The sequence below is a fragment of the Rhinolophus sinicus genome, chromosome 7, assembly GCF_057876585.1.
Source record: "Rhinolophus sinicus isolate RSI-liver-muscle chromosome 7, RSI-T2T, whole genome shotgun sequence".
In the NCBI taxonomy this organism is placed as follows: Eukaryota; Metazoa; Chordata; class Mammalia; order Chiroptera; family Rhinolophidae; genus Rhinolophus; species Rhinolophus sinicus.
In genome coordinates, this window is record NC_142507.1 from 35,386,007 (window position 1) to 35,410,488 (window position 24,482).

Genomic DNA, 24,482 nt, shown 5'->3' on the forward strand with positions numbered 1-24,482 from the left:
GAACCGCACCATTTTCCAGAACTGGGTATCAGTTGCAGTGTGCTAACCCATTTTCATGTGATATCAGTCTGTGATATCAGTAAGGTCACAAAATAAGCTCCTTTTTTAATGCTCACAAATCTTGACACTGATAGCTTATTGTATCACAAATTTTCCTCCATCCATGTATTGTCTGGAACATGGCTGAAGGTATTCAGTGGTCTTCTAGCCACAGAATTCCAATTTTTTTATACTTTTAAAGAACATCATTCCAAATTTCCTTTGTTTAACCTATTTAGAAATCGAAGTGCTTTTAAGTATAAATGACAGGATAATAGAACTCTAAGTCTTCTTTGCAGTGACTGTTACACTTTCATTTTGCACAGTGGAGCTCAAAATGCCTCACTTTATGTTGATGGTGGGCACTTTTAGAGTTTTTCATCCTCCTACAGTTAAAACATATGACAAAGTGGCCACTTGCAAAAAGAAATGAAGGGGATAAGTGAGCAAGAAATTCACAGAAATTGAGTCCATATTAAACGCTAAGTAAATGTGCTCCCATCTACTTCTATTTGTAGATGAAATTTTAAATTTGCTATCCCAAAAAGTTCATGTTGACAGATTACTTTTTTGGTTAAAATTAGATACCTTGGGAGTGAATATAATAATCACAGTAAAGACAGATGGGAAACACAATAACCCTCACAAATCAATGTAAATCAAATATATAGATATGTATGTATAACATTTAATGAGAACATAAATAGTTCTGAAAAAATATACTACAAAAGGAACTTAAATATTAAAGATTAATGTACTTTTTCCAAAATAATTAATTTTGTAACCATATGGGTCTAGCCACAGAAAGCAAATTATGTGTATAACAAAATAAAAATAAAATAAGGAAAATGCTTTTTCTGAATATAAACTTTATACTTAAATTACTGTAATTACGTATTAAAATAAATGTAAAATGGTAAATTCACGTAAATATCCCTCCTACCAAAAATAGAGATATCAAAATGAAGCTAATTTTTTTAAACAAATTTTTGTAAACACATTTTTACCATAAGTATTCTTTCTGCTGATAAACAACATTGAAAGTTAAAGAGGAAAATGTAAATAGTAATCACCATGTACCAAATACCATTTTCAGAAATCATCTCAGAATCTTTTAAGTCAAACTAGATTTTTATCTCTTGATTGAAAATAAGAAGTAGCTTCCTTGACACAGTAAGCCTAGGTTTTTTTTCAAATAAACCAATATAATTAACAAGTGAAAATTATTTAAAATATTATTTTACATTTTAAACTGTATCTGAATGAATTTAATGTATATGACATGCCTGTGAGACATATGGGATTTCTTTTTAAAGATTAAGAAACTGAAATAAACTAGAATAAAAGTTAATAAATCAGAGTATAATTTCAAATTTTATCTAATGTTTAAGAAAAGTAGATCATAATTTTAAAAGGAAATAAATGATAACTCTTTATATGTTATAATTGTTTCTATATTAGGCTAAGATACTGAATCACAAGACGGGGCATTTTCTATGTAGTTATGTTTTTCTAAGCGATTAAAAGCAAAAGTTTAATTATTATGTGATGGTCTTTTATCCTTGTCTAGCTTTGATTTGTAAGAATCACCATTAATTTAGCTATTAAAAGTACGTTTATTGTATTTATAGATTTTTTAAAGTATTAAAAATAGTATAAGAAGTAGAAAAGGATTAGAATTATTTGAATATCTTGCTTTATCATCATCTAGAAGTACCTTGCAATTTTTCCTACTTTCTTAGCATTTTATGGAAATCTTTGCACAAACATGTCAGCCCCATAGGTTCATGAATCGTTACAAAAACATAAAGGAGTATCATTTTTAATGCACAATAATCCATTTTGGTCTGAGAGAATAGACCTTGTTGCAGTATGCCACTTCTGAATTCTATTTTCATGTAATTTGAGGTAAGTGCTAAAATTAAGATCTTGCCTGATATTTACTAGTAAGCCAGTTGTGGCATTAAAGAAGATATATGTATATCAAAAAGAAAGAACAAAAAGGAAGGACAATAGAAATATGGTGATTCAATAAACATGTTACACCTAATATTTTTTATTTTAGTATGCTAATTTTAGTGCCTGGACTTAATACCTGACTGAAATATGCAGTAGTTTCCTGTTATAAATAGTTCCTAACACAATCCATCATTCTTTTTTGAATGGTAATTTATAATAAATTAAATATTTAGTTTTTTATAAATGTAAATTTTATTTACTACAAACTTTAAGCTTACATTATTTCAAAACTATAAATAACACATTTTTAGGTGAATGATTGTTTGAAATTTCCTTCATAGATCTGCTTTACTAGGCATACTCAAAAACTTTCTAAGTAGCATAAGGTAGCAGTCTGCCAAAAAAAAATGGTCAAGAGGTGTGACAAAATCCATTTTGCAAAACACTTCATGCATTCTGCAAGAAATGATGTTAAGTCATTAGTGTTTTACTGTTGATAATTAGTAAGATTATTTATATCTGATAATTTTTCCAGCTGTTAACATACACATTTGCATTAAGTATAAACCCCACGGTGATGAGATTATCAGAAATATAGGCCCAGAATAATTCAAATAATATGCAGTTAAAAACAAATCTACTTATAAGATACGTTCGAAGACCCCCAGTGGATGCGTGAAACCGTGGATAGTACTAAATCCTATATATACCATTTTTTCCTATACATGCGTACCTATCATAAAGTCTAATTTATAAATTAGGTATGTAAAGAAACTTAAAAATAGCTAATAATAAAATAAAACAATATAACAATATACTGTAATAAAAGTTATGTGAATGTGGTCTGTCTCTCAAAACATATGAGATCTGACAATTAAGTTGATGAACTTATTGCAGTGATTTTGCTAATCTTTTTTTGATATCACAGGGATTATTCATTATGAATTTGTACCAACTGGACAAACAGTTATCCAGATTTACTATTTGGAAATGCTGAAAAGGCTGCATGAAAAAGTTAAACGACCTAAACTTTTCGCCAACAATTCATGGCTCTTGAATCACAACAATGGACCAGCTCACATGGCACTGTCTGTGAGGGAGTTTTTAGCAAGTAAACAACTGTATTGGAACACCCTCCCTACTCGCCTGATCTGCCCCCCAATGATTTCTTTCTTAACCTGAAGATAAAGAAAATATTGAAAGGAAGACATTTTGATGATATTCAGGACATAAAGGGTAATACGATGACAGCACTGATGGCCATTCCAGAAAGAGTTCCAAAATTGCTTTGAAGGGTGGACTAGCCGCTGGCATTGGTGCATAACGTCCCAAGGGGAGTATTTTGAAGATGACCAAAGTGATATTCAGCAATGAGGTATGTCACACTTTTTCTAGGATGAGTTCGCGAACTTAATTGTCTGACCTTTATATTGTGGTGCTGTACTCACCTGTTCATTTGAAGGAAGCACTTGATGGTTTCGCTTTGTCATATCCAAATTGCCAGCATCACTATTCCTGTGCTTTGTGCCCATTATTAAATAAAGTAAGGGTTACTTGAACACAAACACTGCAATACCTCCTCGACAGTTGATCTGATCACCAATATAATTACTATATGACTAATGGGCTAGGAAGATGTGCAGCCTGGAGAAGATGGATAAAGGGATGAATCATGTCCAGGGTGGGACACAGCCAGACATCGAGAGATTTCATCAGGCTACTCAAAATGGAGTGCAATTTAAAACTTATAAATTGTTTATTCATGGAATTTTCCATGTAATATTTTCAGACTGCAGTTGATTGTGGGGAAACTGAAACTGCAGGAAGTGAAAACATGGATAAGGGAGGAATACTGTACTTGGTTGAGAAAGATTTCAATGGGTTATGTAATAGTAACAATTTTTTTTCAAACTGACTTTTCCTTTAGAAAATATTTAACGTAACATTTGTTACTTTAAAAAATATGTGAAACATCGACAACAATAATAATTGAACATCTATGAATCTACCATACAATCTAAGAACCAGAACCAATAATAAACTGAAACACTTCATTAAAATACAATAAAAAATGAGCTGTTTTTCACATATATATATATATATATATATATATATATATATATATATCTTAAGTATCTTCTCTGCCTAAATATAAGCTATTTGGTAATGATTTCATATTCTTTTTGTAGTCAAAATTCCTTTGTTTGAGATTTGAAGTATTAACCTTTAAATTAGTGTCTATTTAATTTAATTACTAAATACATCAAACTACGGGCCTACTAAAATGATTTCATTTTCCTTTCTGGTTAGTCTAAAGCGTTTAATCTGAAAATGTTAACTGTGAAAATAATGGACATTTTTTTCCTTCATAAGAATAACTTGGATTTCTTACATATCTCTTGTCAACCATTCTATCTAAACTGGGTGTGCATAAATTGTTCTGCCACTGAAACTCTCTCTTAAGTTAGAGTTTAAGTCTGGGCAGTGTTGCTCATCTCTACTGTGAAAAAGAATAAGATCATATCCTAAAACGGATTTACACTTCTATGCTTATCATAAGGATGCATTTTTAGAGTGGGAAAATTCTATTATTCTGGCAAGTAAGGGAGCAATTGTAAAATATAATATTTAAGAAAACAATATTACAGAACACATTAATGCATTAAAGTCATAAAGAAAAATACTACATAATTTATTATTTAATGTTACGTATAGTCTCTGTTAAGAAAATTTTTTATACTCAGGCCATCACTTTCTTTACATATTAGCAAAAGTTGTATTTTACTAAAAAACATTATAATTAAATCTTCATTACATATTCTGGCATCCTATAATGTATGTGATTAAATTTATACTTTGACCTAATATAGAAAGAAGACATTAATAAAAGAAGATGTTAGACTGAGAAATCTCCCAGTTATATTGTCAATCGGTTACTTTAACATTAAATCGAAGGAAGCTTGAGATTATATTCTGTGTTAAATACAAAAGCCAACTTTTATGGATCAGAGGACTATTCTACGTCTTACAGTCCAGAGTATAAGAGTTGTCCTTTTAAATTTGAATTTAAAGCATAAACAAGAAACAATTCACTGCACTTTAGAGCTACATAGTAAACATTTTAGCCTTTGAATTTTTAGTATCTCCAGGAAAGTTTGAATAAAAAGCTATGGTCTGAAAAACTAAAAACATATTATAGCTCTATGAAAGTCTCCAATTGGCATAATAAAAACTGACCTAATCAAATTATTTAACCAATAACATTCATTTTTACTGTTATATAATAATCAATGTCCTAAATAAATTTTTATCAAATCGTTCTAATAAACATATTTAGGAAATTTATTTTATACTACTATATTACTGGACCAATATGTAAATGCTCAAAGCATTTGGTCATGGCAATTCCCTTACATGAGAACTTAAGAATTCGTTGTGTCATAGATGAATGAGAAAGTTTTAATAATGGTCCATAGGATAGTCAAACACACACACACACACACACACACACACACACACAGACGATCTGAAGTTCTTATTCAACACTACAAAATGAAGCTGATTCTCCTTTCTTCTAAACTGGGAAATAATTTAATACCAGAGTAAAATTTGAGCAGCTATTGAAACTACCACAATAAAAATAACTTAAGTCAAAAGAAGAGTTCAAGACCTGGAGAAATTCAATTCAATATATATTATCATAATTATAAAGCTATTAGCAATAAGAGTACTATTAAGAGTATTATATAATACTAATAAGAATACTGTATAAATTCTATGTAAACAGAACTCCAAATGCAGTGAATGTTTGGGAGCTTAAAATATTTCCTAAATGTTATAGAATTTGCCAGTCAGGTAAAGTCCTGATTTTTAATTTAAAATACCTTCTATAACAATTAATAATAACTTGTTACTATAAATCTACGACAGAACTTAAATTATTTGGGTCAGCATTGCATAGAACCTAAATCTAACTGTAATTTTTTAACCAGTAGAAAGCAATGGTTCTCAAATTCTAACAGGCTTGTTACAGCACTGATTAGGAGGCCTGTATCGCCAGAGTTTTGGATTAAGTGGGCCTGTGAGGCCATCTGAGAATCTGCATTTCCAGCAAGTTCCCAGGTGATGCTGTACTACTGATCAGAGGACCACATTTTGAGAAACACTGATCTGAATTGTAGCACAATCCTTTTAGCATTTTCTTTGATAAAGCCTATCAACATATTCTCAAAAAGCATTTATTGACTATAGAACCTAATACTATTAATGGATTTGGGAATTACATGTATTCACCATCATTTTATAGTTACTAAAATAAGGTTTTTGATAACCATAGATATGCTAACAGTTTTTCTTACAATAATATAATTATGGGTAATTGCAAGTGGTGTTACAATAACAGAAATTGTAATAGAGTAACTATTGCTTTGAGGTGAAAAAAAAAATGTGTACTTTATTCTTTTCCTATCAGATGTTTCCTTGGTCTATTCAGTTCTGAAAAACTGCCTATATTTTAAAGGAAAAAAAAAAAAAAGCAAATCCATTTCTGGAAAAGACTTTTATTATTACTATTATATCTGTGATGTGTAAGTGTCTTCTGGTGAATAGAGACAACAGTAATGGCTTGTAGCAACGATCGTTTTACACACTATTTGATATATTAACCACAACCTAGTAAGCTCAATAAAGGAATATTTTTTTACATTCTTTTGAATTCCCCAGAGAGCACATAAGAGCCTGGATTGTGAGATGTGTTATAGGGCATGAATGCTTTAAGGACAATGTAACCCCAACATTTAAAAGAACACAGGTACATAGCAGGTTCTTAATAAATGTTGACCGACCTGAATATATGTCTCATGAATAGTAAATGCATAATAGACATTTACTGATTTATTCTGAAGACATCCTAGCTCTTTTGAATGTACAAGCTGCTTGATCTCAGCATGCCATAAAATGAAAGGTGGGATAGTCTAAATATCCTTGCATTAAGGCAAATAACTTGATAAGAGTCAAATTGGCCTAAGGTTACTACTTTTGCCAATGTTTATGCTACAGGCATTACAATAAAAGTGTGTTTCTACATTTAAAAACACGTTTTCTTATTTTTAATAATGTAGATATGACTCTGTATACATAAAATATATACTTAAAATACTCACATCATCACTGTTACTTGTAGTATAATTATGCTACAGGTTTAATGAGACTGAAATGGTGGAAGCCAGATTTTCCTCTGTTTATTGCTGTGAGAAGGAGCTTTATAATCTAGAACTAGGGCCTCTGAGGCTTAAATAGACCTGTGTATTGCCCCTAAAATGTTAATCTAATTTCTGCTACTAAAGTATATTAGCTCAGATATTATCTGTTTTTCCATCAGTTCTGAGAATTGTACCCAAAAATATACACGGGGCATTCACTGCATGCAATGAATGACAAATACATCATTACAAAGAAAGGATGAGCATGAAACCCAATGACAGAAAAGTTATGAAGGGGTTCCCCCCTTCTCTCACTGATTGGTAACCTAAAAACTCAGGAAAAACAGTGATAGCATAGAGGATGCGTCGTAGGGGAGAAATGACAATAACACCTGATAAATCTAAATGTCTTGATAAAACTGAACTAATTTTTTTTCTGGCAGAATATGAAAAACCAGTAAAAACACTTTAATAACAGGAGCCATTTACAAGTTTTTTTGTAACAAAAGGAAGAAAGAAAAAGGAAAATGAAAGAAAAGTCTTACTGCTGTGCATCTGTTTTTAATACTGACACCCAGTGCAACAACAATCCCTGAGGCACACACAGTAGTGAGGTTTGCTGGCCGCGACCCCCCCCAGCGGACTCTCTAAGAGGTGGAGCCCCACACTAATGCACCGGCCAGCAGCGCTGCTTGCGGCCAACATCCCTTACTGAAGCCAAAGAAAGGACAGGGCAGGAAAGAACTGTAACGGTGCTTAACACGAAAGACTGCCTTTCTGCTTCTTTCTCCCTTTCTTCATAAACTGAATGCACTGTTGTTATAAGACAACATACTGCTGAGTTAATGTAACTTAAAAATTTACAGTGGGTTGTATGCCTGGAGGCACATTATGGGGCCACCTGTAGGCATCTAATTCCACTGAAAATAATGAATAACTGTGGAGAATTCCTCAGAGTCTAGAGGATAGTGGATAAGAATCGTGTTGCTGGTTCACTCCAACATGGATTTGTTGTGGAGGAGGATTAGAGAACTGTGCTCTCTCCAACAAATATGAGCAATCCTTCTCCCCACAAAAGAGTCCGCTACATGCAACACCACACACCCCGGTGCCAGATCTACACAGCCATTTCTTGGGCACTTTTTATAATTCACCGGCAGAAATTGCCACATGGCAATTGCTTAATATAGAATGTTGATCTATTTGAGAACTTTTTTTTTTTTTACAGTAAATAAAATTAGTTTGTTTGTTTCTCTGCAGGCTGTTTATCTCTTTGAAGCCTCCTCCTCCTCTTTTGGCAAAGGTAGAAAGTGACAGTAAGAACATCCCTGATGTGATTCCAAGCATTTATTTGGGAGAAATTAATATGTGTATTTTAGCAATGCTCAGCAACCTTGACCTTTTTTGACTGGGAGGGAAAATTAATTTACTGCAGAGCTACTATAAAGAAAAAGTAAAATTTTGTTGTTACGCTTTCACCACAAAGTAGGTGGATTTAGTACTTATCCTATAACTACTGAGTATGTTATTTATTTCAGATCATATTCTGCTCACGTAATGGCAGCACAATTTTATACATACACACATGTATGCCACATACATTTCAACTTTTAGGAAGTAGGTTCCAAAAAATAGCCTAAATTTTGTTGAATTGGAATATAAATTACTTACAAACTTTATTAACATAGTCTTTATTCTTAGAAACACTACAGATACTGCTTGGATTTTAAATCTATGACAATCTTTCTCCACAATGATCACATGGCTTGGAATTTTTAAAACTACATTTAAATTATCATTTAAGTACTGAAGAATGGATTCTTGATGGTGTTAAGGTTGACATTTCTGTTCTGTTTGTCCTAAATGACAGGTTAATAAGGTTTGCATAACCTCACTGTTTATGGCTTTTCAGCAGAGTATTTCAGGATTGCTGCCAAAACAAATTTTAACCCTTTTAAACATATTGTTACTAATCACATTTGTGCAGAGTACAGCACATACTACACATAAGGCAATATAGCTCTGAACACAGTTTGACCTGATATCCAATCAAGGAAAGGTTCCTAGAGATGCTTGCCATTTTGGTTGCTATGGTGAGTTTCATATTTTGTGGAAACCACTGCTAGATGTCTTAAAATAGATCTTTGCCAAGAAAAACATTGGTCCAGTGGCATATGCTGGCAGAGCATTGCAAGGTTGCTCAAATCCCCTTCCTTTGTCTTTCCCTCTCCCCCCAGGGTCACACTGCTCCAAGCATCAGCCCACTGGTCTGGCAGGCTGAGAATCCAGAAACTTGCTGCTAATTACAATGTTGACAATTCCCAACCTGTTTATTGGTGCCAGCAATCAAACCACATCCTCTGGAGTGAACCAAAAAGCACTTGCTGGCTTTAGCTTCCCGAGGTTCCAAGCTGGCCATATTAATTACTGTTAACTTAAAACTGTATGTTGTACAGAAGAAGCTTAATTAGCTGGTTTGAGGATTAAAATCTATCCTCTACAAACTTTAAAGCCTTCTGTTCTTGACCAAATTATGTGAATCCATAAAACATCTTTCCTTGGACAAAATGCTGGTCATTTTAGGTATGGCTTCTCAGAGTCAATTCTGCGACTGTATTACCTTCAACTGAGCACTAAAATAGATTAGAATAACCTCTCTCTCTGTCTCTCTGTCTCTCCTCCCTCCTCTTCCTCGCCCTCTCAATCTCTCTCTCTTCCACTCTCCTATCTCATCTATCTATCTTAGAGTTATATTTACATTGTTTTTAAAATTTGAGGAAAATAATTGGCATAATTATTTATAGATATGGTTTATAGTTAATGAAAAAAAAAAAAACCTTTGAAAAGGGACAAAATGGCCCAAAGCTATCTCCCTGGTCTTAATGATTTTTAAAATAATGATAGTTACTTACACCATTTTTTCAAGTGAAAGTCTCACAGCTATGATAGATAGGGGTCTGATTTGTGAGCCGTTGACTTTCAAGTACTTATAAGAACCATGTTTCTTCGATTGATAAGTTAGGTGACCACACAGTGAAAAAATTACCCTCTCAGCCTCCTAAATGTTTAGCATTACAGGTAACCCAGAATGTCAGTGGCTGAACACCATGCAATTTTCATAAATAACACAACAGCAGTGGACAAAGGTTTAGTAAAACTGACAATATTGACTTTGCTGTAATTCAGGAATCGATTTGTCTTTGTTTATTCAAAAAGATAGTTTTGGATATTTAAAAAGTGAAATTTTTAACTTGTATATTAAATGTTATTTTATTTCTGTTATTTGGTGTGAGAACATTATTGGGTCAGTGTTATTTACTAATCTTATTTTTAATTTTACACTGAATATACTACATGACAAATATTTGTTATTCCTATCTTTCAGCCAAAAATGTTTTTGGGGAGCTTATTACATCAAGTTGATTTAATTGAGATTAAAATTTTCCTGTTTTACTAAAATGTTTGCAGCATAAGTTAAGAACACTATAGAATTTTTGGAATCTGTTGGCACATTCACATCTGTACATATAATATTTGAGCCTGAAAAAGGTCAAATCAGATGAATCACTGACTAATAAGAATATAAGAATTATTGTCAGACACCAGGAAGAATAAAGTTATAAGAAAAACTTCAATATTCAAGTTTATGTGTGATGTGTTAGAAAGCAAACATCCCAAGAGGACTTAGAAAATGTGTTCCAAATATTATCTGAGTGTCCATGGGCAAATAACTAAAATTCTCTGTGTTGTGAGGATTTCATATAAAGCATGGAAGTAGGACCATACACCAAATATAATAACTGGATCTGAGATAAAAAAAATTATCATAACAACTAAATACCATATGAATTTACTATGGGCTTACCTAAGACTCATGAAATTTTGTATTCTATGTGGATAATAGACTGGAAAATAGCTTCATCAAAAGAAAACAAATGATCAAGTGGAAATGCTATGTCTTTGTATACAAAGGCCAAGCCAGAGAAGAATAAGCATGTCAATCTTCTTTATCTTTACCATGGTTAATTAACAGACGCCCTCCTCCCTAAAATCTAAATCAATGACAGTGAATAGGAAAAACTAAACTCTTAGACAGAGTGTCCGTATTTTATATGGAGAAATATAGCTAATACAGTCTTAAACAAATTCCCCTAGGTTACTTTATTTCTAAAGTATAGATTCAAATATAACATATATCTTTTCCAATAGGAAAATGGATAAAAGGCTATCTCTTTTAAGTCATGTCTCCCTTAGGCTTAATTTTACACAAGTCTATCTTTTCAGACTGATGATCTTTCCTTTGACTTGCGAAACATCCAGATTTCATGCCTTTCTCAATTTTTACCTACAGGCCAGGCCCATTTTACTCACACACTCTTTCTATTTTAATTGATTCACAGTTCTGTATCAGAGCATGACTTTCTATCTAAATAAAAGAACTTTTGAATCCTATGAAAGAATTCCTACTCTATAGATACACTACATAAAATTAATTTTGTCAACTTCCCGTCACAACTGGAACAACGGCACTATATAAAGAACAAAATCTCTTCTAAAGCTTCCCCAAATTGATATTTTTTTCAATGTGCATTGGTACTAGCTATTAGGTTTGCCAGTAAAACAGCTACCAATAATTTCAATATTGTTCCTTTAACATTGCACCAAAAACTACACAATCCTCTCTACAGTCCTCATCCTTAATATTGTCATTTGCTCTCTCTCTTCCTTGTCTCTTGTCAAATTCAGTTATTATCTGCACAAATTGTCAGATCTAAATGTGAAACTGTCTCAACAATTTAACTTCAACCCCGATTTTTAATGTAGCACCCACAACTAACCTATTTGTTTGGGATACAGATGCCTCATATTTCGACTCTATCCTAACATATAGCATTAAAAAATCTCAAAGCTGTGTTGGACAACCACATACAGCAACAGAAAGAAATATGAGATATTTTAATAAAAGTGTAAGTAAATGACTTCTAAACCACACGCTCCTATCTCCAGAAGTCTATTTGAAATCAATTGCTTTGAAAGCTGTATATAACTTTTACTGTACCTATCTTCAAAGTTTTAAATGGACATAATGTGTCAAGTCCCTCATTAAACTATGGATGAAACAATATGTAAAGTATTTGAATAAAGCAATAGCTGACAAACCATATTATTTTAATTTTTAGATAATGGGTGTACTCTTTTGTGGCTAGAACGTCAAGCTTTTATTTACTATACTTGGAATATCCTGGAAAGTAACACCTTTCAAATAAAACTGTAATTTAATTTTGCTTACAATTTAAATTTGCTTTGCAAATAATAATGAAAAAAATACTGCACAGATCCTTGTCTTTGAAAATATATCTATCACCGTAAGTATTATGTTGGCTAAAATAAATTTCCATTGATTATTTCTTTAAAAGTGTATGAATTCTAACAAGTATTTATACATTTAATATTAAATAAAATACATTAGGTAACATTTTCTACATAAAAATTCATATGGAATGATATGATTCCAGATTAAACAGTTAATTGCAGTTCCTAAAAGAATACCAGCTTAAAAGAAATGTTCTTATAGATTTTTCAATTATTTAGAAGTTATATCTGAGAATCAGAGAAAATGAATTTTCTATCTTAACACAGAATAAGTGCACTATTAATAAACAAATTTGAGAATTTGCATAAACATGAAATTCAAATTAAATATATACAGTTCAACAACCAATTTATATAATAGCTACTTTTAAAAGGATATTCACTGTGGAAAAAAATGTAAAATTCGGTATTAATACGTCCTGAAAGGATATAATTGTTTCCACTAAATTAATAAATATTTTTGAGCACCTATCATGTGCCAGATACTGGATAAAGTATTTTAAAAGGCTAAGCCATTGCTATGCTGTTTTAGAATTAAATATCCTAGATAAATATTAGTATTCCCTTTTTAATCAGAATGAAGAAAATAATAATGTCCCCATTCCTCTAAAAATTGTAATTAAGTTTAGTAGCACAAATATTTACAAGCAGAAAAAATTTTTTAAAGACCCAGTGTTTATTCTTTATTTACTACAATCATATACATTGACTTTGAAAAGAGTTGTGTGTGATTCACTTTTATTAGGCTGAAATGTTTTGAGGCAGATCCGTGGCTTGGGGGGTCTCACATATATTATACATATAGAAATATACACATACATGAACTTCCACAATAGCACACTAGGATGAATCTATAAGTCATTTGGGAGGAGGGACTTCTTGCCTATTAAAATTTGAAATAAAAATCAAAGGGCGAAGAAGTGACAAAAATGTTTCTATGTGTTTCATGTTTTAAAAATTTAAGTGAAAATCTTGAAGGCCAATTTCCTGTTTGATATAAAGTCAAAACAGGATGGTGAATATCTTTGAAAGACTTTACAGCTGCTTTTTCAGTTATGGTATTGATTTGCATAACGTCTATATATAAAATGAAGAGTAGAATTCCGGCCAGAAAAAATAGCTTTCTTTGAAATGGAGTCCATAAGAGGTGGAAGTGCCTTGAGAAACTAAATCCAGACCTCCTTGTTGTGGATGAGACGCTGAGGACCAGGCAAGCTCTGTGGCTAGTCCGTTGTCATACTTCATAATAGAAACTACACTCAAAATCAGATTTTCTAGCTTTCATTCCAAAGTCCTTCCTACAATACGACTCACTCTCTTCCCTTAATTATTATATACTTGAGGAAAAAAATGAGATTCGAGGTTTTCTCATGTAACTGCCTGTGTCTTTCTAAACACTGTCGAAGTCTGTTTAAACTAATAATTATGAAAACACATTGTGCATGGAACTAGACCAATAAAGTAACCATTCATAAATTTAATTCCCCTACAGTTATGCATAAAACAATCCAGAATATTTGTAAGCCTTATCCTAATACATTTCTATTATTTAAAAAAAAAATTTTTTTCTATGTATGCTTCTGATAGACTATTAGGCATGACAATCATTCATTCATTCATTCATTCATTCATTCATTCATTCTTCTTCTTCTTCCTCTTCCAGTCTAAACATGAATGAACTATGTGATAGAAATACAGAAACTATCTCAACTAAGTAACTTTAGTTTACCTTGGGATTTGTTTGAACCAATCCTTAAAATTGCCCACATTTGCTCATAGAGATAAAAATAGATCTCAAACAATTATTTTTCCTTTGCGTATTAAATATAAATTTAAGAATCAAAATTGCAAGAAATACCAACTTTCCAATTAAATTATATCATTGTTACAAAAAGAATTTTTTAGAAACAGTGTCTCTTAGCACACACTTTATTCAAGTTTAAAAATAGACACTACTTTCAAATTATGTAATTTTGCCACTACTATACTATAATTTGCCAACTTTTTTTAAAAAAGTGTTTTACGATATAAACTGTACTTTTAATCAGGAACATAGTATCAGTAAATAGATTACAGCAATATAAGTGTTTTAATTTGAAATTTAATTGTGATTCAGTATTGATTTGAAGCTAATAAACTAAATGCAGTAAGCCTTATTTAAAATCCTTTGAATGTTTTAAAGTTCATAGTTTATTCTTAGCCTTTTTTTAAAACTTTGACTCTAGCTGATTTTGGCATGTGTATACATTTTCAGATACTATGGATTATTACTGAGTCTCAAAGCGTATTTCCACAAACACAGCAAAATAAAGTGTTGTATTTACACTTGTATAGATAAATTTTCATTGATTTTGAAAATTAGATTGTCTTACTTAGCTTTCATTATTAACCACAATATAACAGAACTCAGAACTCAAAAGATTTAGGTAGTCACATATTTGTAATCTGGGCAATACAAATTATCAGCAATACATTGGTTTTGTTTTTAAGCTTCAATCAGTAAACTCAACGAATCACTAAATACTAAACATATTTAAAAAAACTAAAAATTTCATAATACCTTTTTTTAGCTTATGGCATTTTAGATGAATTAAAATGTTTTCTCATTTAAAAATCTTATACACTCACAAAAAATGTTTTGTGGATTGAAATTTAAGAGTTAAAAGTCATGATTTAAAGTATAGGTGCTGGAGGAAAATCTCGAAACATCTAAAAAACAAATTGTACTACAAAACTCTTTGTTTAAAATCTATTTAGCATTTATGGTTATAGGTCTATAGCTACTTACTAATAACTAAATGTAATACCTAAACACAATAATTTAAAAAAGTCCTTAAGTGTTATCATTAATATGTTTTCTTTTTATTGAAAATATTTATCTCCAAAATAAATTTGCTTTCAAATAGTAAGTCTAATATACTGATTATACTACTCTATAATGTAAGAACATCATTCTGTCATTTCTGTGATACAGTGATACCTGATACAGCACATTATTGAAAAGCTGGTGAATCATCTTGATGGTCTGATATTGTCTTCTATGTCCTTAGTCCTTCATCTCTGTCCTACATAAAAGCACAGAATATTCCCCAATATAGCTATCATCTTCACCTGGACCAAAAGATGTCTATTTTTATATTTGAAAATATACCATTACTGATATGAAATATAATAAGAAAAAAAAAGATAATATGGTTTATGGAAGTTTCCATCCATCAAAATGCTACTTCATCATTGCTCCCCTCTGCCTGGATATGCATTAACAATTCTGTTCTGGTTCTAGGTAGGCACTGGTGTGACTCCAAGAACCGCATCATTCTAGGGCTAACAGCGGACATGGGGGTAGCGATCCTGGCTCCAGGACATGATGATTTATTTTAAAATGTACATCAGCATAATCATCTGTCCAATATATATACATATTATATATATACATTAGGAGTTGTCACAATCCTCAGTGGATCTTTAACCTTGACTACCACCATTCCCTGTAGTTCTGTTCAAGCAAAAATATCAGACTACAACTCACAAATAAAGAACAAAATCAGCAAATTCATGCTAAGACAATTCCCATCAAGTCCCTACTGACACTCATCAACCAAGATGATGTTTCTTACACCTATTAGTAAATATCACAGTATAAATTCAAGTAGTCATAGGCATTATTAAATTTCTAATGGGAAATCTAAAATCTTCCATCTATAAACCATAAATTGTGCTCACAAAAATTTAAGTACTTAGGCAAACTTAACGAAGATAAAAATAATTGACTAAAGCAATTTTGATAAGCTTTGTTACTTCCTCTCCATTGTACCCCAAGTATTACTGTAATATGAATAGTCAGCTGTATCCACATGCTTTTCTCAAATAGAAATCTATCACCTTTGTAATGAAAACCAAATTTTAGAAAAGGAATGCATACCCTACTAGCATTTGGACATGAGTTGAAAAACAAGTCAATTATTATAAGTACTTAAAATCACTTGGATCTCGCATGAAAAACACACACAATAAACTTTTTACTTCTTTAATCTTGTCTATGGATACTGACAGGACAAAAGTTATAACCGGCAAGTGGTGATGTAATTTAAAATTCTATTTTCTGAGGGAAAAAAGCTGTCTTATAACAATTAAAATTAACTACAGTAATTTCAATTTAATAAAGTTTTGGTTTTTGTTTTCCTCCTCCTTATCTAAAAAGGCCGAGTCTGACAAAAACTCTTTTTTTTTTCCTTTTCAAATTTAAATAAGAACCAGCTCAGTCAGACTGACACCTAATGGAAACTTTTATAAGAAAATAATTCTGCAAAGGAAAGAAAGCAATGAGATAAATATTTAAACCACTTGAACCAAGGAAATCAAATACTTATTGTTGACCATAAGATGAGTAAAGGTTTTCTCTAGATTTCATCACTAGCATTTACAATTCTCCCAGTCTAAAACTTATTATTATTCACTTAGGAAGCAATTGCAGTCATAAGCTAAAGTACCAGTGGCAAAGAACTGAATGAAATCACTTATTTTTCAAAAGTTCTTCCTCATTTTCTATACAAATATTGGAGTATTACATCTTTCATTTCTGGAAGACTCTATCCCTAGGCTCCCATTTCTCTTTCCGCCTTTCACATCTTATACACATATTTAGTCAACCCGCTTGAGGCCAACTTTCAAATGATCATCCATTTGTAGCTTCTCTTTACTTTCCTAATTTCCAATAAAATAATGCCACCAGTAGACATATTGACTTTGGTTAAATACATAACAAGCACAATATTTAAAAGTCGTTAATCATCAACTGGTGGATCCCTAGAGAAAGAGGGTAATTCATGGAACAATGAAAGAAAGAACAGTAATTACATATTTTCTTACTGGTGACAGAATGTCAAGTGCAAAGATAGCGTCTGTTTTCTATTTGGAACTCATTCTTAAAATTGACTTGCCCTAGGAGATCCTAAGAAGGACCCCACTCATTTTCCTTGTAAACAATCTTCCCTGAGCACAAAAGCCTTGAGTGTTGATACCCTGCGAGTAATTATGGGATCAGCCACGGTGTGGTAGAAAAAAGGACAGGTTGAGGAGTGATCTGGTGTATCCCTTACTAGGAATCCAAGGTACTGAAAGTAGAGCGAGACTCTAGATGGGAAAGCTGGAGAGTGTGCTTGTTTCCTTCTGAGGCACCTGGCTCTCATCGACTCCAGGGACCAGAGCTGCTCTTGTGGGCCAGAGTCCAGTGGGGAACAGGCACATCGCGCCAGGGAAAGGCCCGTCCTCCAAAGGGAAAAGGTGTCTGGGGCGTAGCTCAGCTTAGAGCTGGTCTGGGAGCGCCGTGGGGGAGAATCAATCTCTCTCTCTCTCTTCTCTTCTCTCTCTCTCTCTCTCTCTCTCTCTCTCTCTCTCTCTCTCTCTCCCCCCCCTACTCTCTCTCTCTCTCTCTCTCTCTCTCTCTCTCTCTCTCTCTCTCTCTCTCTCTCTCTCTCTCTCTCTCTCTCTCTCTCTCCTGTCGCTTCCGACTTGTCAGGAATTCAGTCTTCACAGCCCGTGCCCAACCAACCGCCACCACGCAGGGAGGAAACGTGGTTCTAGTGTCCTAGGAGGTTCTTCCCGAGCCTAGTGAAACCTTCTAGGCGCCTGGTGCCTTCTTGGCCCCAGTTTCGAAGCACCACCACCGGGAACAGGGAAAGGAGAGTAGCCGAACTGCCGGATCTGCCTCCCGCAAGAGCTGAGAGCAGGAGACTTCTGGGTTCGCTCCTTCCACGGTGGACCATCTTTTCCAGCTCCATCTTGGACATCTCAACTCCTGTTATGTCAGGTTGTCTCCAGCGATGCCGCGATGCCCGGGTGTGTTTGAGGGGCTCGGTGGGTGGGTGGCTGCTCTTCGCTAAGAGGGGACGAATCCGTATAGTTTCATCGTCCGTTAGTATTTGAAAGAAACAAAAGCTACAAGTAGAAGAAGGGAAAGACTGGCTCTTCCTCTCGTCCCTTCGCAGCAGACCTGAGAGGGGGAACGTGCTCGGGGTTTGCTGGTGTTTGAGACTCGTCCCATAGGCGCAGGCAGGGAAGACAACGCTGAAGACGTGTCCCAAAGAAACTGGACGACTGAACAGGCACTGCCTGCCCCCGCCACTTTCAGGAAGGTTCCAGTTCTGGGTCACACCGCAACCAATCCGGTTCCCATCTTGTTTCTCCACCCCTTCGCGGAGAATCCGAAAAGAAACTATGGGTTCCTGGGAGACCCGCCACACTTCCAATCTGGAGGTTCCGCGGGAACCCAGGCTCCTGCCCCCACTCCCTCCCCCGCCCGGGACACCACGTCTGGCTGCGGACTGGCACCGCCGGGGGTGGGGCTCCAGCACCACCCCGGGCCCGCGATTTGCGAAGTCACGCGCTTCCGCGGCTTGCAGGGGCACCTTTGCCCACGGACACGCCCTTCCTGCGGACGCAGCCCCCCGCGACCCTCTGCTGAGCTCCAGCTCCTCGCTCGCGACCCTGCCAAACTGCTCAGGGCCTTTCAATCATTCCCAACTTTAGAGACTTGCCCTGTCCGCGAATTTTCCCCCAGCCGCACCCCACCGGGGAGAGACTTTCAGGCAGGTGACGCGGAAACTCCCAGCAGGTTCAGCAGAACAAACCCCATCCTTTCCCAGCCCCTCCCCTCCGCCTCGACCCCCGCCCCTCTGCGCGCACCCATTCTACAGCCCTGGTCACCAGAGGTGCGGCGCATAGAACCTTTCTGGTGGGATGTGACTTGTAATCACTTAACACAACACCAAGAGCGAAAACAGCGAGGAAAGGAAAAGATAAAAAAAAAAAAAAGTGCTACCTTGACAACCACAGGCGTTCAGAGGCCGGCTGGTGGGATGGGAGGGGCGGCCGCTGCCTGCCTGCCGCTGGTACTCTCCTCGACTACGCGTATTCTTAAGCAATAACAACGTAATCCGTATTATCCACCCAAGAATACCCGTCACCGAAGAGAGTCAGAGGATCAAGCTGCTGCTGCCGCTGCTACCGCTGCTACTGCCGCCGCCGCCGCCACCAGAACTCTTGCTGCTGGGCCCGCCCCTGGCTGGGGCTGGGCTGAGCTTGACCAGGACCATAAATCCATAACTCGATTTCCCTAAAGAAGGATCCAAAGCTGTGCTCGGCTGCTTCCTGCCCAAATCCAAATGGCTGCTCTATTTCCAATTCTGAAAGACAAATCACAAAACCAAGCACTTAACATAGAAGAAGAGTGCTGTCTTCCCGGTGAGGAAGGAGGATGTAGTTAGGCTCTTTGGACACAGGATGGGTGTGACAAGGAACCTTTAGTTTACCTGGTGCTCTCCCAGTGCCTTCCCCTGTCCTTGCTCTGCTTGGTGCCCCCTCTGGTCTCCGCCAGACCACTCTAGGTGCTTTGATTGGGCTTCATGGCAGCGAGAGAGCCCTGTAAGAGACATGCATAGTTAAGCACACAAATATTACAAATGTATTTGCCTAGACGGCTTTAAGAAGAAGTGAGGCTCAAATAAAGATAGGGTCATGCATGGGTGAAATTTTCAGCAGTGTGTTTTGGAAATGCATTTTCTCAAGCCCCGGATCACAGAAAATAAACACTAGTTCAATTTACTACTTGAAATCAAATACTTATAGATCTACAAAAATAGGCATCTCTCCTTTGAAGGCCTTAGAGCTATATACCATAATGATTTTTAAAGGGGAAAAAAAGCTTCAAAGCACAAAATGATTAAACTCATTTTCTATAGTATCAAAACTCACTGAGTTTGACAAGCTGGGAGAGTTTTCATGATTTAAGCATGGTTTTGTAAGACCACAATGTGTAATTCCATAGCCCACATTTTTAATATACAGTATAAATGCATTGCTGTGCAGTCGTTGTGAACACCTTTACAGAAAAAAAACTTTGAAGCATTGTCTTCATAAAAAAAAAAAAACATATTGTAAGAAAAAAAACAATAAAAATTCATTTGCAAAGTGACTGTAATTTTTGCTTTCAGAGAGAGAATCTCTGTGATTCTTTGATGATCAATATGGCTCTTACTGCAAAAGCTTTGTCTTAAGACCTTGCAGTGAATATTGTGATAATAAGGGTTTATTGTTCACTAGATAAAATGAACAAGTGCAACGTCACTACCCAAGACATGTTGTAGCTCCATTAGAAAGTTCTCAATTTGCTTTTTCTTGTACTCTCAAATACATGGAACTACATCCATGTGAGTGAAATACAGAGGGGATAGGGAAACATGGCAATAGACATTCTGATTCCTCAAATTATGTAAGTGCAAATAGCTCTTCATCAAGGGGTAATTATATAACAGAATCTCTCCCACTACCACTACTCATCTCTAACTGACCTGGTTGCAATTTAAGGCACTTAGGTTGTCCTTGTTCTTTTTATTTTTTAATATATCACTTCTCCAGACACACCAACTCATCATTTCCCTGACATGTTACTTACAAATAGACAAATAAACATGAATTTTAGTTTTTACGAACAGTTGTTTAACATATAATGTCTGATGCCTAAAATAACTCAAAAGAAAAGCAGCATTGCCCAATTAACAGCCTATTTTACAGTTTTTTTCAGATGACTCTTAAGTATACTTTTCACAAAAAGACTTATACCAATTAAACAAATTAATAAGTACTATTTTCTGCCATTACCTAACATAGCTATAAAGTGGAGCTTTTCCCTGGGGATGGTACATCCAAACAGACAGAGAGAGAGAGAGAGAGAGAGAGAGAGAGAGAGAGAGAGAGAGAGAACTGACAGGTTCTCTTCAGCTTGAACTCTTAGAAACAAAAGCCCTTAGGGAAAGTAATGCAATAGTCTATGAGTAAAGTGTACATTTGCTTCTGAACTCTTCCATTTAAATCTCAACTAACATTAAAAGGAAAAAAAAGAAACACATTATACAGATAGACTCGGATTTAGTACATTGCATGTTCCTTTTTAATAAAAAGGATTATCAAGTCATATATACACCACACACACAAACACAGACACACACACACACACACACACGCACACAATACATGGCATATCAGAATCACAGCATAAATATCCACACAGCTTTTCAATGCTTTCTGAGTAATCCCCTTTAGTTTGCTTCCTCCCAATCGAAATAAAACACACACACACACACACACACACACACACACACACACATTGACCCATAGACTCACAAGCTTTAAGAAACTAAAACAACGCAGTTGATATGCTTTCTTTTTATCCAAGTAGCCACTGCCAGTCCTTTCCCTACCTACACAAATGTTCCACCAGCTTCAGCACCTGGAGGAGTGGACAGCTCAGCCCGGGCCGACTGCCGGCAGCAGTCGCAGCCGTACTGACGCTCTGAGCTCTAACCAAAGCTCTCTCGTGCTTCAGCGGGGCAGCCTGACTTGCGAGAACACCATTTCCTACGAGGCCACTGCCGCTGGGTGCATATTCAATTCAAACCTCCTTAAGCTGTCGGATTTCCCCCACCCATCCACCCTCCCCCCCTTCTCCACCCTCCACACAAAAAACAGAAGAGGGAAGAAGCCCAATACCATCAGGGCGTATGTTGATCAACTTACACTTTGCTTTTGAATATTTAGATACTGCTAGCGGAGCAATATCAACGGAGGCTTAGGTCCGCATTAAGTACCTTTGTTCATCGACTCCTGCAAGCCATGTTTATTAGAATCTACATTTCTCTCGCGCCCCAATAACTAAAGATGTGTTTTGCGGGCAGGGGGGCTTTCAGCACCTTTTGATCTCTCAAGGCCACCGCGACTGACTGCCAGTCCCCACTACTTTCACACCCTGTCCCCCACACTCCAAAATCCATCCCAGTCAAACGCTTGGTAATTTGCAACCAAATATACATAAAGAAACGCGACAAAGCAATCGGTTTGAGGAAATAAGCCAATTAAGCTAAAGCAGAAATGCTTCTCTCTCTCCCACCCCCTTATCCCCCTTGCCTCCCTCCCTCTCCCTTTCCTTCCCTCTCAAGTAGAAAGGGAGAAACACCAAGGAGAGGGAAAAATTCGGGAGGAGGGTGGTAGTGGACTCTTACAATCAATGGAAAAACACTACACATCTTTACTGAATAATACTGTTTCTCAGACAAAAAGAAACACATTTATCGATGTAAACATAGTCACCCTCTTGCACACATACTCCATCCTTTACGTTTGCTGAGATTTGTCTTGCGGTATAGCAAAGTAACTGTCACAAATCCATCTCGATTGAAGTGCTTACCCTCTAAATCCAGGTTTCACTCGGAACTCCAACTGTGTGTAGAAGCCAGAGAGTCGTCAGACGAGCGGCTAGGTAGGCTCCGGGCAGTGGGAGCTGTTTCCCTCCGACTGCCGGGTTACAGTGTTAACAAGCCCTGGGAAGGGACCTCGGTGCCTCGCGCTGGCTGTGCCCCAGTGCCTTCGCGTGGTGGCGGCTTGTTCACGCTTCCGAGGAGTCCCAGGCGATAGCCTTCAGCTGATGCGAGCTTCCAGAAAGGAGTGGGGAAGGGAAAAAAATCATCTAATGCAATCAAATCGATCTGATCTACACCATCTGTCGCCTGCCACTATACACAAACGTTAAAATAGGAAAACGGAAAACACTGACAGCCCGAGAGGGTTGGTCTGCAAAGAGTTCATTTTTAGCAGAGCGTAATTGGGGATGGTCGGCGTACAGTTACAAAGCTGCTGTTCACCATCCAGTAGTGGCTCCCAAACATGCTAATGGTGGATTAATTGAGGAAGATCTGACGTGCAAGCTTCATAGTCTCTTATTCATGACTTCCCAATGGGAAAGGACCAATGCCTTGTGGGACTATGGTAACATACAGTCAAAAAGCTGCTAAGAAAATGGCTGTGTGTTCACAGCACCTCTCTCTGATAACAAACATATGTCGACTAAAACGGTTTAGTAGAATGGGGGGAGGGAGGGTTCAGAATAAAATTTTCTTTCCCAGTATAAGCAATCCCCATCATCTTTCCTTAAAGAAAAGCAAAAATACATACCATATCTTTACCACAGTGGAAGAAAAAGGATGTTTTAAAAGGTTTTTATCAAGATTAAACTCTGCCATAGAAAGAAACAGCACTCCTGTGCAGCCATCCTAAAAAAAAAGAAAAAGAAAAAAAAAGAACCTATTATATTTTTTTCCTTACGGTGATCAAAATAGATCCCATAGCAAGTGCAGTATATAGAAACTCAGCCCAGTTAATCCCACCAGGATTGACTGGAGGTTGTTTAATGCCAGGTACCCTTTTGACTTCTTGAAATCAGGATGCCTCTTGGGCAAGACATTTTGCATCATTGAAAAGTGACATAATAAATGTTAAATGTGATTGCAGTGAGGAGTTGGGTAGAGTTTTCTTTCTTAATTCTACAATTATTCCTTCCAGCCAAACCCCTTTTTGGTCTGTTTCCATTCCTTTCCTGATCAATAAGAATTGAGGAGGGACTGGAGATATCGGGGGATGACTGGCACTGGGGAATGTAGATTGTCAATAGCCAATAAATCATATTCCATCTGTAATAAGAAAAAAATGATGGCAATAAAAGAGATCATTTACTATTTGTCAATCATAATATTTAAATATAAATCAGTTTCCAAAATTAATGTTTTATATGTGAAAAATATATATTGCAAGCAACAGTGTGACTGTACCCCATCCATTTGTAATTTTAAGATTAAAAAATGAAATACAGTGTATTATCTAGATATGTGACATCCTTTCATTATCTAGATCTAATACTCCGCATTTCCTCTGATTTGTCATCCATTTCAAAACTGAAAACTGTTTGTATTTACTTTATTGCCTTTTTTGAGAACATAATTACGTATATTCGTAGTAAACAGCGTTTAGGCTAATTCTTGAGATAGCTGAACATGTCTCTGAAAACTTTGATAATCTCTTTAA

General features: G+C 35.6%; 1 long non-coding RNA gene across 2 annotated transcripts in view; it reads right to left on the reverse strand.

The window, feature by feature from the left end:
* LOC109455449 (uncharacterized) overlaps positions 1–23,390 on the reverse strand; it is a 103,251-nt gene extending 79,861 nt beyond the window's left edge. For both annotated transcript variants that reach the window (XR_016021731.1, XR_012491585.2), the window contains exons 1-3: positions 22,813–23,390; positions 19,883–19,992; positions 19,393–19,756 (exon numbers count right to left, since the gene is read on the reverse strand). This is a non-coding gene — a long non-coding RNA (uncharacterized LOC109455449). The remainder of the gene's footprint in view (positions 1–19,392; positions 19,757–19,882; positions 19,993–22,812) is intronic.
* Positions 23,391–24,482: the final 1,092 nt, after the last annotated feature.